The sequence below is a fragment of the Cavia porcellus genome, unplaced genomic scaffold (genome assembly GCF_034190915.1).
Source record: "Cavia porcellus strain 051 isolate PalLab524CR breed Dunkin Hartley unplaced genomic scaffold, mCavPor4.1 scaffold_21, whole genome shotgun sequence".
NCBI classification, from domain to species: domain Eukaryota; kingdom Metazoa; phylum Chordata; class Mammalia; order Rodentia; family Caviidae; genus Cavia; species Cavia porcellus.
In genome coordinates, this window is record NW_026947504.1 from 66,433,880 (window position 1) to 66,445,881 (window position 12,002).

The following is a 12,002-nucleotide window of genomic DNA, read 5'->3' on the forward strand; positions in this document are numbered from 1 at the left end:
CCCGCTGCCTGAAGGAACAAATAGAGCCAAGGAGGCCTGGGCTGGGCACAATTCAATTTAAAATTCTTTTTTCACCCTGGGTGGGAAAGGAGGTTGCGGAAGGTGACAAGAGACAGTTCCCTTCTCCCGTGGCACCACTCTGAAAGCACCATATTGGCAGCAGCTAGAGCTCAGCATACTCCCTGAGGACTCAGGGGCACTCCGCCTACGCCAGGCTGGCACAGCATGCTAAGGGGCAGGAACTGGGTGTTAGATCTGAGTTCCTGGTTATGGGGGTGCGCTGTGCAGTGGGTATGTGGGCCTGGAGCTTCAGATAGACTGAGGACTCTCTGCCCTGTGATCCCAACCAAATCTGGTGATTTCCAATCCCCCACTGTGCAGCGCTGGCTCCACTGTTTTCAGACAAAGGAGGAAGAATCCTGCTTTGCTTTGGCAGCCTGCAGGGAGCTGAGCAGAAAACTGTTTATCCAGGAAAACAAAACTCAGTATGTAAACAATGGTTGGGTCAGGCAGGACAAGGTCAAGCCATCTAGAACATCCTTCCCTGCCCCTACATTAAAATTGTGTATGTTCCTTATGCCTAAACATAACGTGAGGACATCTTGGTTTCTTTTACAGTAATGTGCTAATGTGTTTGTTTTCTTTTACAATAATATGTTAAATATTTTCCTCAAATTTCAAAATTTTAAAACTGTTGCTCATTTTACAATTCAGTAACTTTATTCTAAAACTAATTTAAAAATGGAGCTTTGGTTTACAAAATTAAAGGTTACTTTTTCAAGCCACAACTGACACTGCCTTTAAGAATGACTTGTAGGACCAAAGAAACTCTAAGAATGAAAGCATGGAAGCTGTGTCTCATTTCGATTTAGAGATAATTTAACACTGGATATGTTTTGAAATAGAATCATTTGAATAGAGTTGATGCTGGGTATGTGGTGGAATTATTTGAAACCAATCATTCAGGGTCTTTTTAAAGATACTGAATATTTTAAACGCTGATGTGATGTTTGATAAAAGAAAATGTTAGAAGTTTCAACCTAAAAATGAAAAAAAAAAAAAGAAAGAAATGGGAAGAGTAAGATCACATATATTCTACAGAGTTGTAGAAGATTAAAGAGACAGTGTATGAGGTCGAATCACAGTAAACTAACTTTCTGTGGGTGAAAACTGGTCTCATATTGGTTCTTTCATTTGTTTCAACCTTGAATGTCAAATCCTGATGTTTTAGTTACTTTTCTCTTGTTGCTAAGAAGAAATACCTGACACCCAAAATTAGGGAAGGGAAGGTTTTTTTTTCCTTACAGTTTTTGGAGGTTTCAGTCCATAGTCTGGCTTCAACACCGAATGACAGGACGGGGCCACCATTCATGGCTGCCACAAACAGCAAGGCACCAACTGTCAAGAGAGAGACCTGCCTCCTTCCAGCAGCTACACTGTATACCAACTCCACCCTTGAGCGGGTGGAGAACTCACACCACCAATCCCAGTGCTAGACCACGAATCAATCACAAGTGTTGGATTAGAGGCATCCATGATTATATTAGGCTTGAGGCCGGGCCATAGGAACACAAACCATAGCTTCTGTGCATATCCTCCAGCGCATGGGGTGCACCTAGTACTTAGAAGCAACTCTGACTAGAGCTCATGTCAGTGAATGAGTGTGTGAGAGAAACCAAGATGAGGGTTTACTGGGAGCCAATTTGCAAGAGGCTGCTCCCAGGACACAGCCAATACTGATAGGTGATAGAGGACACTCATGGACCCAGTTCCCAAGTTCACCACCCTACATTTATGCTCTTGGTGACAAGGAGCAGGTCCATCCCCCAGGCCCTTAAGCTCTCTTTGATTCTGAGTTTCTTCTTTTGTGTGTGTGTCTTTTTAGGATGAATTGCTGTGCACTGTGAGCTGGCCTTGAATTTACTTTGTAGCCTAGAACAGTCTTGAACTCACACACTGATCCTCCTGCCTCCCCAGTGCTGGCATTACAGGAATGCATCACTACAAATGTATGGCTTGCCGTGTGTGTTTACTTCCCTGCTTTGGCCCACTTCGTGTGCAAGTCTTTTTTTCAAGTTGCCATGGCTACAATTTACTTGTGCTTACACTGAGCCCTGGGCTCCAAGCTATACACTTTGCAGGCATTAACTCATTAACCCTAACAACAACCTAACTTCAGGCTTTCTTTTTAACCCTTTGACATAGATGTCCAGTTTTTATTTCATGGAACTAAAATTTACAACAATAAAATGCACCTATTTTCGATGTGTAGTTTCATGATTACTGGCAGATGCACACATCTGTGTGATCATTGCTCTAATCAATATGCAAATTTTTATCCCAAACATGCTCATGTCCAGAGGTTAGAAACACAGGCATTTCTGTCATGTAATTCACATTGACTTTTCCAGCACATCACAAAAATGAATGGCTATATCATCCCTTATCTTGCCAATCATGGGCCCGCTCCTGGTCATTGCTGAGTACTTACTTTGGACTGAACTGTGTGCACTGAAACTTGTAGACTGAAGGCCTACACCCAGCATGACCATATTTGGAGGAAGGGCTTTCAAGGATATAATTAAGTTTAAGTTCGTCACAGGGGTGGGTGCCAACTCCATAGGACTAGTGTCCTTATAAGAAGAGACAGCAGCAATGCTCAGTCACGGAGGAAAAGGCATGTCCACCAGCATACATGCCAGCATGCAGGAGGTCCTGAGTTCCATTCCCAACAACACTGCAAAAAGCACACACTTATACACACACAATTAAACACACACACACAGAGTGTGGCCAACTCCAAGGTAAGCAGAGAGACCTCAGGAAACAGCACACTGTTTTCACTATGATATTGAACTTCTAGACTCCAGAACTGTGAAGAAACACGTTTCTTTTCCTCTTCTCCTTCTTTTCTCTTCTTGTTGAAGCAAGGTTGTGCCTTATGTCCTGGCTGTGCATTGAAATTGCAGGCCTGCTGCTTCAGCCTACTTGAGTACTAAGGTTAGATCCCACTGCACCTGGCTTAGAAATAACTGTCTGTTATTTAAGCCACCTGGGGTGCAGTACCACACTGTGCCAGCCCCAGAAGATGAACACTGTGTAAGAGAGCACAGTTTATGCTTTCATCACACACAGAAGTTTTATACCTGACAACTGAGACTTAGAGACAACTAACAACTCTGTAGATCAGCTAAGGACTAACCTGGGATTGTTGGCCTGTGCCCAGTGCAAAGATACAGGAAAGTACACAAAGGAAGCACTTCCTTGCTGGAAGCCCTGCCTGCTAGTTGGAAGCAAGTGTTATGAATCATATTGGTTCCAGTGGCCTGGGAAGCTCTTGGACCTGGGCCTGCAAATCCTATGTCTTTGACCAGAACCTGCAAGTTCTGCAAGGTCACCTGGGAGATACAGGTGAAGTCAAGCTGGGTCATAAGTTTTATCACTCAGAGGGCTTCAGTTCAATATCCTCTGTGACAGTGTAGACCAGCCTCCCAACTCTGATCTAAGTCTCTTTCAGCCAAGTGGCTGGCAGAGATGGGGGAGCAGAGGCAGCTCAGGGTCCTGCAAATATCACTCTGGGGTGTGGAGTGCAGAAGCACTGGCAGCCTGGCCCTCAAAGTTACAGTGTGATGCCCACTAAATGAACAGTGCTGCAAGGACTATTAGAGATTATTTCCTTAAGCTAGAAATCCATAGCAACTGGGTAGCAGAGTCTGAATAAACACTGCCATTCATCACATGTGGTGAGATTTCAATGGAAATAAAAAGTGATGGAGGAGAAGCAGAGGTGAAAGTCCCTGTGGTGTAAAATCATCCCCACTTCCCCTTTAGCAGTTGTGGAGCCCTGCAGAAGTGTTAGTTTTATAAGAATAAGTAAACCATTGCAGACTGTCGATATTGGTTAGAGACAAACATCACCTGCCAGGAGTGGAAAACATATGAACCCTACTGACCAAGCTTGAAAGGAAGCCCAGAGAAGAGAATTCGAGAAGACCAAAAACCTCACAAGGTGGTTTGAGCTGCAGTTTTGAAGATGAAGGATCCCAAATGGATTATCTGGGACATGGAGGATGTGGATGAAATGGACTAAAATCCAGTACAATACCTGAAGTTAATTGAAAATATAGTGAAAGATAAATGTAAACATCTTTCTGAAATCTTTGAATGTATCCTACATCTTTATGGAAAAAAGAATCCAGGTATTTACAAAGAATTGTGAAGGCTAGAAGTAGAATACGAGCAGAAAAAGCCTCAACATAGCCAATATTTTGATGCTGTCAAGAATGTTCAGCATATACAATTAGAGAGTATCCCTTTGCTGGAGATACCACATGCTTCTTCCAACATCTTAATCCAGGACTTTCCACTTCCTGCCACCTGGCCACCCTGCATCCTTAAGAAGCCTTCAGCCTAGGGACCTCTAACTTGAGCAGTTTCTATCCATCCTCTTTTTAGACAGGGTGTTCCACATCTGCCCCCCGGCAGGAAACCTCCAGGTCCTCCACCAGGTCCACCTCCTCCCCAAGTCTTACAGATGTGTGGCCAGAAAGTGTTCTTTGCTTTTGATCTGCCTTCTTGCAGGTGAGAGGAAGACATGTTGCACATTCCTGATCTTGCAGGACATGGTCAGTCCAATGATGTTTCCAGCACCCATGAAGATAATGGCTACCCTGAGGTCGAGAGTCAAGAGGAGCACGATGACAGTACTGATGACAGTGACACATACACAGACAAGTGAGATGGAGAAGGTGAGGGGGATGAGTTTGTGTACTGTTTTGACAATGAACGAAACAGCACCAAGGAGAAAAAGCAGGTCTGCATGTAGATTTGCAGAGATGCCTGGAAAATCAAGAAAGAAAAAGAAGAACAGGAAGGAGCTGACTCCTCTTCAAGCCATGATGCTGCAAATGGCAGGTCTACTTATCCCTCCAGTGGGATAAGTAGAGGAAATTTGAGAAGATGATGATGAAGATGATTCTGATGATTCTGAAGCAGAAAAACAATCACAGAAACAGCAGAAAGATTCTCATTCTGAGGGCCCATCCACTGCTACTTCCCAGCAGGGGGCGCCCCTACAGTCTGTTCCTCCTCAAATTCAGGCACCTCTGATGTCAGGAACACCTCTTCTTGGACCACCACCCACCCCACCTTTAAGGCCTCCTTCTGAACAGCTTACAGGCCTTCCTCCCTGACCACCTCCAGGGGCTCCCCCATTCCTGAGACCACATGGGAGGCCAGCACTTTGAGGGCCTTTGCCAAGTCTTTAGCCTCCAGGATCCCCACCAGGCTGGACCTCTGGTCCTCCCCTCCAGTGCAGACCACAAACAGGACTGATTCCTGGCCCTCCTCTCGGGGTCCCCGACCCAAGATACCTTCCCTAACACCTCTAGATATCCTTCCTCCCTGTCTTGGCATGACGTGCCCACCTCTGGTCCCTCCTTAGACCTTCCTCACTTGGGCTTTTCCCACCAGTACCTTGCCCAACCCAGGGGTGTTGAGTGCCCATACATCTGAATTCAGCAAACCAAGCCAGCGGCCATGAGTGCAGCCATTGTTGAGAAGAAAGCCACAGCAACCATCAGTGCGAAGCCACACATCACTAATCCCAAAGCAGAGAATACTTGATTTGTGCCCACTGTGCTAAGGGTACATCAGGGGAATATAGGGCCACTGCTGCTCTCCAAGGAAAGACAGAGGATGATTTTGCTGTGCTTCTTGTCAAAGCAGCCCTCAATCTTGTCCTTCCCTTCCTGTCTGAGTAACAGCTAAAGATGATGTTCATGAAGCTTTCCTGAAAGAGATGGAAGGGCTGAAGGGACAGCTTTTGATGCAGACACAGGCTTCTGTCCACATGGAGCAAGGAGTCTGTGGCTTGCTTAGGGGAAAGTTTGCTGCTTCCACTGTCGGGGTTTTCAAATCTCACTTCAGGGAATATCCCAGAACGTAGCCTTGTTTGGAATTTCCTACCTGCAAGAGAGGGTATTTCTGCCTGAAGATTGGTTACTGAAGCAGTACTGGGGACATCCATTCTCTTCCCACCAATGTTTTATCCCAGTTCTTCCCTTGCTCCAATTTAAGGGAAATTTGTGACCAGGCATATCTTACGTATTTGTTTTGACTCTCTTCTTGTGTGCTGTGTGCTCTGGAATAGTGAATTCTCAAAAACAACCCATTTGTTTTATCTTCCTTTTAGTGTTTGTGTTATTTGTAATATTTTCATACAAATATTTTGAAGTATTTTACTTGTAGGGAAATGGATTGTAGTGTCATTTCCCAATTCAAACCTGGAAAAGTGTGGAGGAAAATGTACAATACTTTGATTAAAATTAGTTCCACTGAACTAAACTTTGTTTCACGTAAAACAATAAATGAATGTTCTACATCAAGGAAAAATGTTATGGGAAAGCAATAAAGAAATTCTTGGCAGATCTGGGCCTCAGTTTACTGGACTTGCTGGAAAAGCCCATAGATGACAGCATAAGTGAAGTCACCTCCAACACCACAGCACTGAAATAATAGTTCTCAGCAGTGGTGAGGGTTGTCCTCTCTAGGAATCAAGGTCTATCTGGGGTTGGAGGAGAACAGGATGGGAGGGTTCAGCTAGGCTGGTTAAAGGGGCCACATCTGTTCAGTGATAGCCACAGACCCCTGCAGAGCTACCAGCCTGTACTTTCTTCCCTCAAAATATTCTCTAGCAAGATTCCTTGTCACTGGGCACAGAAGATGGGGCTCCAGGACTGGGTCTTGGCAAAAAGGAAAAGTTGAAGCAGTTTGCCCTGGCACAGGCTTGTAACCCCAGTACTCTGGGAGGCTGAGGGAGGAGGATCTGAAGCTCAAGCCTGTGTTGGGCCTCTTAGGGATCCTGTCTGAACAGAAAAAACTTCTGAAAATAAAAGCAATCACTGATTTAGTTCAGGGTGAATGTTTTGCTTTCTACTAATGTAAACCCAAATATCAAATTCAGTCATCCAAGTACTATAATCCTATTTCTAGTTTTCCTTGCAATCCAAAAAGTTACATTTGTAATCCCACTGAGACATTATTGGAATCCTAGCAAGTTCATTCCAATCTACCATCACCAATCCAACACATGGCAAGGGTAAAGACACCAAGACATGATCCAAGTTAAGAGGAGCCAGGGGGTCCTAAGTCCAATCCTCCTGAGGACATGCAGAGCAAGGCCTAGATCATGGACCTCTCCCAGCATTTATCATCTTGTGAAGAAATGGGGTGCCTCAGGAATGAGAGATAGTGAGGAAGTCAGGGATTACTGAGTAATTTGAGCTGGCTGCCCAGGTGCAAGAATGACATCTCTGTAATTTTCAGAGATAAAGATATGCAGAATGATCAATTTACATAATCCAATTAAGGTAGCAGTGAAATTGTTTTGGGAGGCTATCACTTTCGCTTTTGATATGCAAACTCTTGTGCCCTGGGGAGTCATAGCCTCTTATCTTGAGGCTCCTACACAGCTGACATTCCTGGAGCTATTTGCTCTAACTTCTCACCAGCTCAATCCTGTATTGTGGAGAGCACCATGCAAGGAAACAGGACTGTCTGATGGCTATAGACTTTGCACATTAGCAAGTCACTTAGCCTTATTTGCAATGCTCAGAGCCAACTGAAGAGAGAAGGAAATACCCTAGCCAGCCTTTTACATATCAGTATAAGGAAATGAGTCTCCAAGTAATCAAGGTCACAGCAATTGTTTTGGATTCAAAGGGAGTCAGTCACTGGAGTTGTCTTTCACATTCTACCACCATTTTCAGAAAGATTAAAAGTTATTTTAAAGGGAAGCCCTGAAGGCAGCTGAGGCAGGTGATCTGCACTCACTTCTGCCTCCACATGTGTGGAGGCAGGGCCACAGGGGAGCTGACCAAGTCCCAGGGCTCTTCTCAGGGCCCATGTTTCCACTGGGGTGTGTTGTGCTCTGTGTTGGGAATTCTGGGCTTGTGACATAATTGGCAGGATACCTGCTATCTTTTGCTCAGCTGCACTCTTGTAAAGTTGGTTCCAGTCCATGATAATCATTAGTGGGATGACTGCGGGCTCTTGAAAAAGACAATTTCAGATAGTCCTCATTTGAGGACTTAGGTCCACATGTGTCCAGTCTTAGCCAATTCCAATGTTGTTTTTGTGTCAGGAGGAGTGGGTGAAGGGTGCAAGGGAAAAGTGGCCTGGGACCTGGTGTGGGGGCACCGAGGCTCAGCAGGACTGTTCCGGTGCCCACATCTGTAAGACCAGACCAAGCCTCTGGCCTGGGACTCCACAAAGCTTGCAAAAGTCAGAGACCGCACCAGCCTCCTTAACTGTTTTACTTTTGAGTTCTCACAAGACATAAAACAAGGCTCCAAACAGGTGGCCATAGAGTATGGGGTTCTGTGAGGGGAAAACATCTAGAATTTTGAGAGGTTTTATTGCTATGAACAAATGAAGAAAATAATCTCACCAAGGAAGGAAAGAGGGGCCTTGGCTAATCATTAATTCCCTGCATTTTCTACTCATCACACCCATCTAGAGCCCAGTTCCCATCAGCCACTGTCCCCACCCCTCCTTCTCCATTCTCCCCCTACATATTACCATTTCCCTGACTCACATTCCTCTGATCCATCAATGCCCATTGTTTTGTAGCTCCTCAGTCCAAGGCTCTTGGTGAATTTGGGGAATTGGGTTAATTACAGTAATTTTACATGCAAGAGAGGTAGCTGCAGGTCCCCATTGGCCTACCGCAGGCCTCCTGACAGTCTGTTCAGGGACAGTGCCAAGTGGATCCTCCCCCCTCCTCTGGGACACAAAGTTCCTGCCATGGCGGTGAAGAATGCTCAATGCAAGGCACCTTCAGGAGGGACCATGAGCAGCAAGGGACATTTGCCAGGAATCATTTTCCTTCCCACCACCAAGTTTCTGGTTCAGGGATTTGCATCATGGAGCAGCAGCATTCACCCCTTCTCCATGCAGGCCTGAAAACCAAGACAGGGGACTGCCGGCAACCCTAGTTTGTGCGTGAAGCCCCTTGGGCGTCCACAGAAGCTCCAGCTACGTATATTCTGTGCTCAGTAGGTGTGAGGAATGGTCAAGAATGACAGAGCCTTGGGAGACACCTGCACACATCCTGGCACCAGGCAACACCCTACTGCTGTCACAGGAACCAGCTCCTGGGCACTGCTGTCCCCAGTGGCTGCCTCAGACTGCCCTGACTACAGAGTAAGGAGCTGAGGAAGACTTGGTGATGGTGGCAGCGATGATGTCGTCTGCTCTGCTTTTCAGTTTAGAAGGCTGTCAAAGCAGAAACCATTCATGAGTTCCTGAAATGCCCAAGAGGCACCAGAGTGTCTGGGGCTGTGAGAGTCACAAGCCAGACTGGACCAGCCCTGCAAGATATCAGGGATTGTGTTTAGGGTGAGTTGAGGGCAAACCTGGGGCAGGTGCAGAATTCCAGGTTGGTGGTTTCAGCTTTGCTCTGGACCTGCCCCTGATCTGTGTTGTTTGTGTGGAAGGGCTCCTCATCCTTCTCCCCTTTCACCATAATGTTGTTTACTGTATAGAGCTCTACTTACTTAACCCCTGTCTTCCTCCACTGCATGACAAATTCCAAAAGACTGGTCTGTGCTGAGTCAGTGTGCCATTTCCTTTGCTATTTCCTGGTGCTCAGTAGAAGTTTTTATTGAGTGCAAGGTGCAAGTCCTGTCACTGAGAGACTATGGAGGGCTCATTTCTGTCTCCTGGAGCACTAGAGAAGGGCAGTAGTGGTCACAAAAACCCTCAGTCAGGCATGATCCTCTATACTCTCCCTAGTGGGCACCTCCTTTCCCCTCCTACCACATCTCTTGCAGGGGCCAATGAATGGCCCAGACCTCCTGTGATTGAGCACACAAAGGTCGGGCCTCCTCTCAGGGCCAGAACATCACTGGCTCCGGTATAGGTGTATGAGAAGCATGGAGTGGGAGGACCGGATGGGAAGGAAAGCTCAGGCAGAGCCCAAGCCAGCAGCAGCCCAGGACACTTCTCTGAGCAGCATGATGAGCTCAGCAGCTTTGGCCGTGGTCCTTCTACCTGCATGTCTCATTTTTCCACTTGCTCATGGTTGTCCCCTCCACCTCATTCTTGTGCCAAGAATCACCTTATCTGGGAATTCACATCTATCCCATTTAGTCCTTCTGGGCTTTGTCATGCCAAAGGCTTTCTATCACCAGCACCTGGCAGGCTCTGTGCAGGGTCTTCACAGTGTCACAGTTCCACGTCACAGGAGGGTGCTCAGCCTGACTGCAAGTACTGGGAGTTAGCACCCTGGCATAGTCCTCGACCAGCCACCGGAGGGCAGTGGTGGACAGTTCTCTGATCTCTGCTTCCTCTGCTCCTCAGAGCAAAGAAATCCTCTTGCACTTAATCTGTTTCCCAGAATGCCCCGCAGCACCCAGCCTTGTTTTCCCACACCTGTAACCCTTCTGGCCCCCTCTTCCCAGACTCCTTCTCCCAATCTCACTTCCCCACCCCTCACCTGGGGCTCCTTGGAGTCCCCTCCCTCACAAAATTGCCTTTCAGTGCTTGAACAGGCCTACTTTGGAGGGCGCCAAGACACTTTGCGTTTTCTCCTTTGCCTTTTATTTTCTCGCAGAACAAAGTCTTCTGTCTAGGTGGGTGAACCTGCAGGCTACATTAGGGCTGGGCCCTTCCATGACTTCTTTGTCACTCTCGCTTAAGACTGGACTATTGCTGGCTGGGTGGACATCTGTCACTTAACACAACTGTTAAGTGACTGTAGAGTCCCTCATGTCATCCTCATTAGCTTCTTTGTGACTTAACAGCAGCAGGATGAATCTCCAGGAGCACAGAGAGTTGGACAGGCTTCTGACAACCCTGCAGAGGTGATGGAGCCCAGGGCTGCTGTCCAATCCCCTGTGGACTCTGTTACATATTCCCTTTAGCCATGAAGCACCCACCTGAACACCAGATGAGACAAATCCTCTACTCTGAAGCCATTTTTTTCCTTTGTGCAAGAAGACACTTCTATCTGACGACATCTTTGCGAATCCCATCCTTCCTCTTCTCCAAAGCTTGACTCAGTAAAAGCCTACTATTCATTCCTGAGACTCTTGTAAAACACAGCACACATGTAGTTCCTCAAACAACTGCAATGTATTTTTGCACTGCTTTGGAATCTAGAAATCACAGATCAAGACACTAGAAAGTCTGGTTTCTAGCAACTTTCTTCTACCTGGCTTCAGAGGGCTGCCTCTCAGAAGACCCTCGTGTGGTCTTTTCCCTGTGATCTGGGTGGAGGGGAAGAGTCATTGAGTCTCTTCTCATGCTCAAAAAGACACTAGTCCTATCAGATTGCAGTGCTATCCTTTATGACCTCCTGTAACTGTGATTATCTCCATATAGACGCTGTCTAAATACAGCCAGTTGGGGGCTTAGAGCTTCAACATAGGATTTGGGGGAAGGGTGCAGTTCCTTTCATCATGAGCTCCTTAAAGCAAGCACATCCCAGCCTAACCCAAGCCACACAGCAAAGAGTCTGCAATGAATGAAAAGCTGGGCACCCAATGTGAGCTGTGTAAAGCAAGCCATGGGGCAGTTGCAGGATTATTAATCACCAGGATGCCACAGGGTGGAAAAAGGTGAGCCCCAGACAGCACCAAAGAGAATGGGGAAACTGGCAAGTGATTAATCTAGGACCATTCACTGGTACCTGGGGCCACACTGAATGTAGATTTAGCTCTGTTGACCTTGGGTTAACAGAATCCTTGGGGGACCTGCCTGTCCTCTGGCTAGGGTAAAAGGACTTTTCCTCCAATGACACAGCCCTGGTTATCACAGCCTTGGAAGGGAGGCAGGCAGGGAATGGACCAGTGCAGGCACTGGGAACTGTTGGGGAGAAATGTCATCAGTCATCATTCCAAGCTTCCTGGGCGTTGTTAATCATTCATGATGAGAGCAGTGTAAGCACTTGCTACAGGTCCTTAGGATGTGTTTTCCCAATTGCATCTATCAAGCAGGGA

At 46.6% G+C, this 12,002-nt stretch overlaps 1 pseudogene; it reads left to right on the forward strand.

The window, feature by feature from the left end:
- Positions 1-2,346: 2,346 nt before the first annotated feature.
- LOC100721011 (WW domain-binding protein 11-like) lies at positions 2,347-5,947 on the forward strand (annotated as a pseudogene).
- The last annotated feature ends 6,055 nt before the right edge of the window (positions 5,948-12,002 follow it).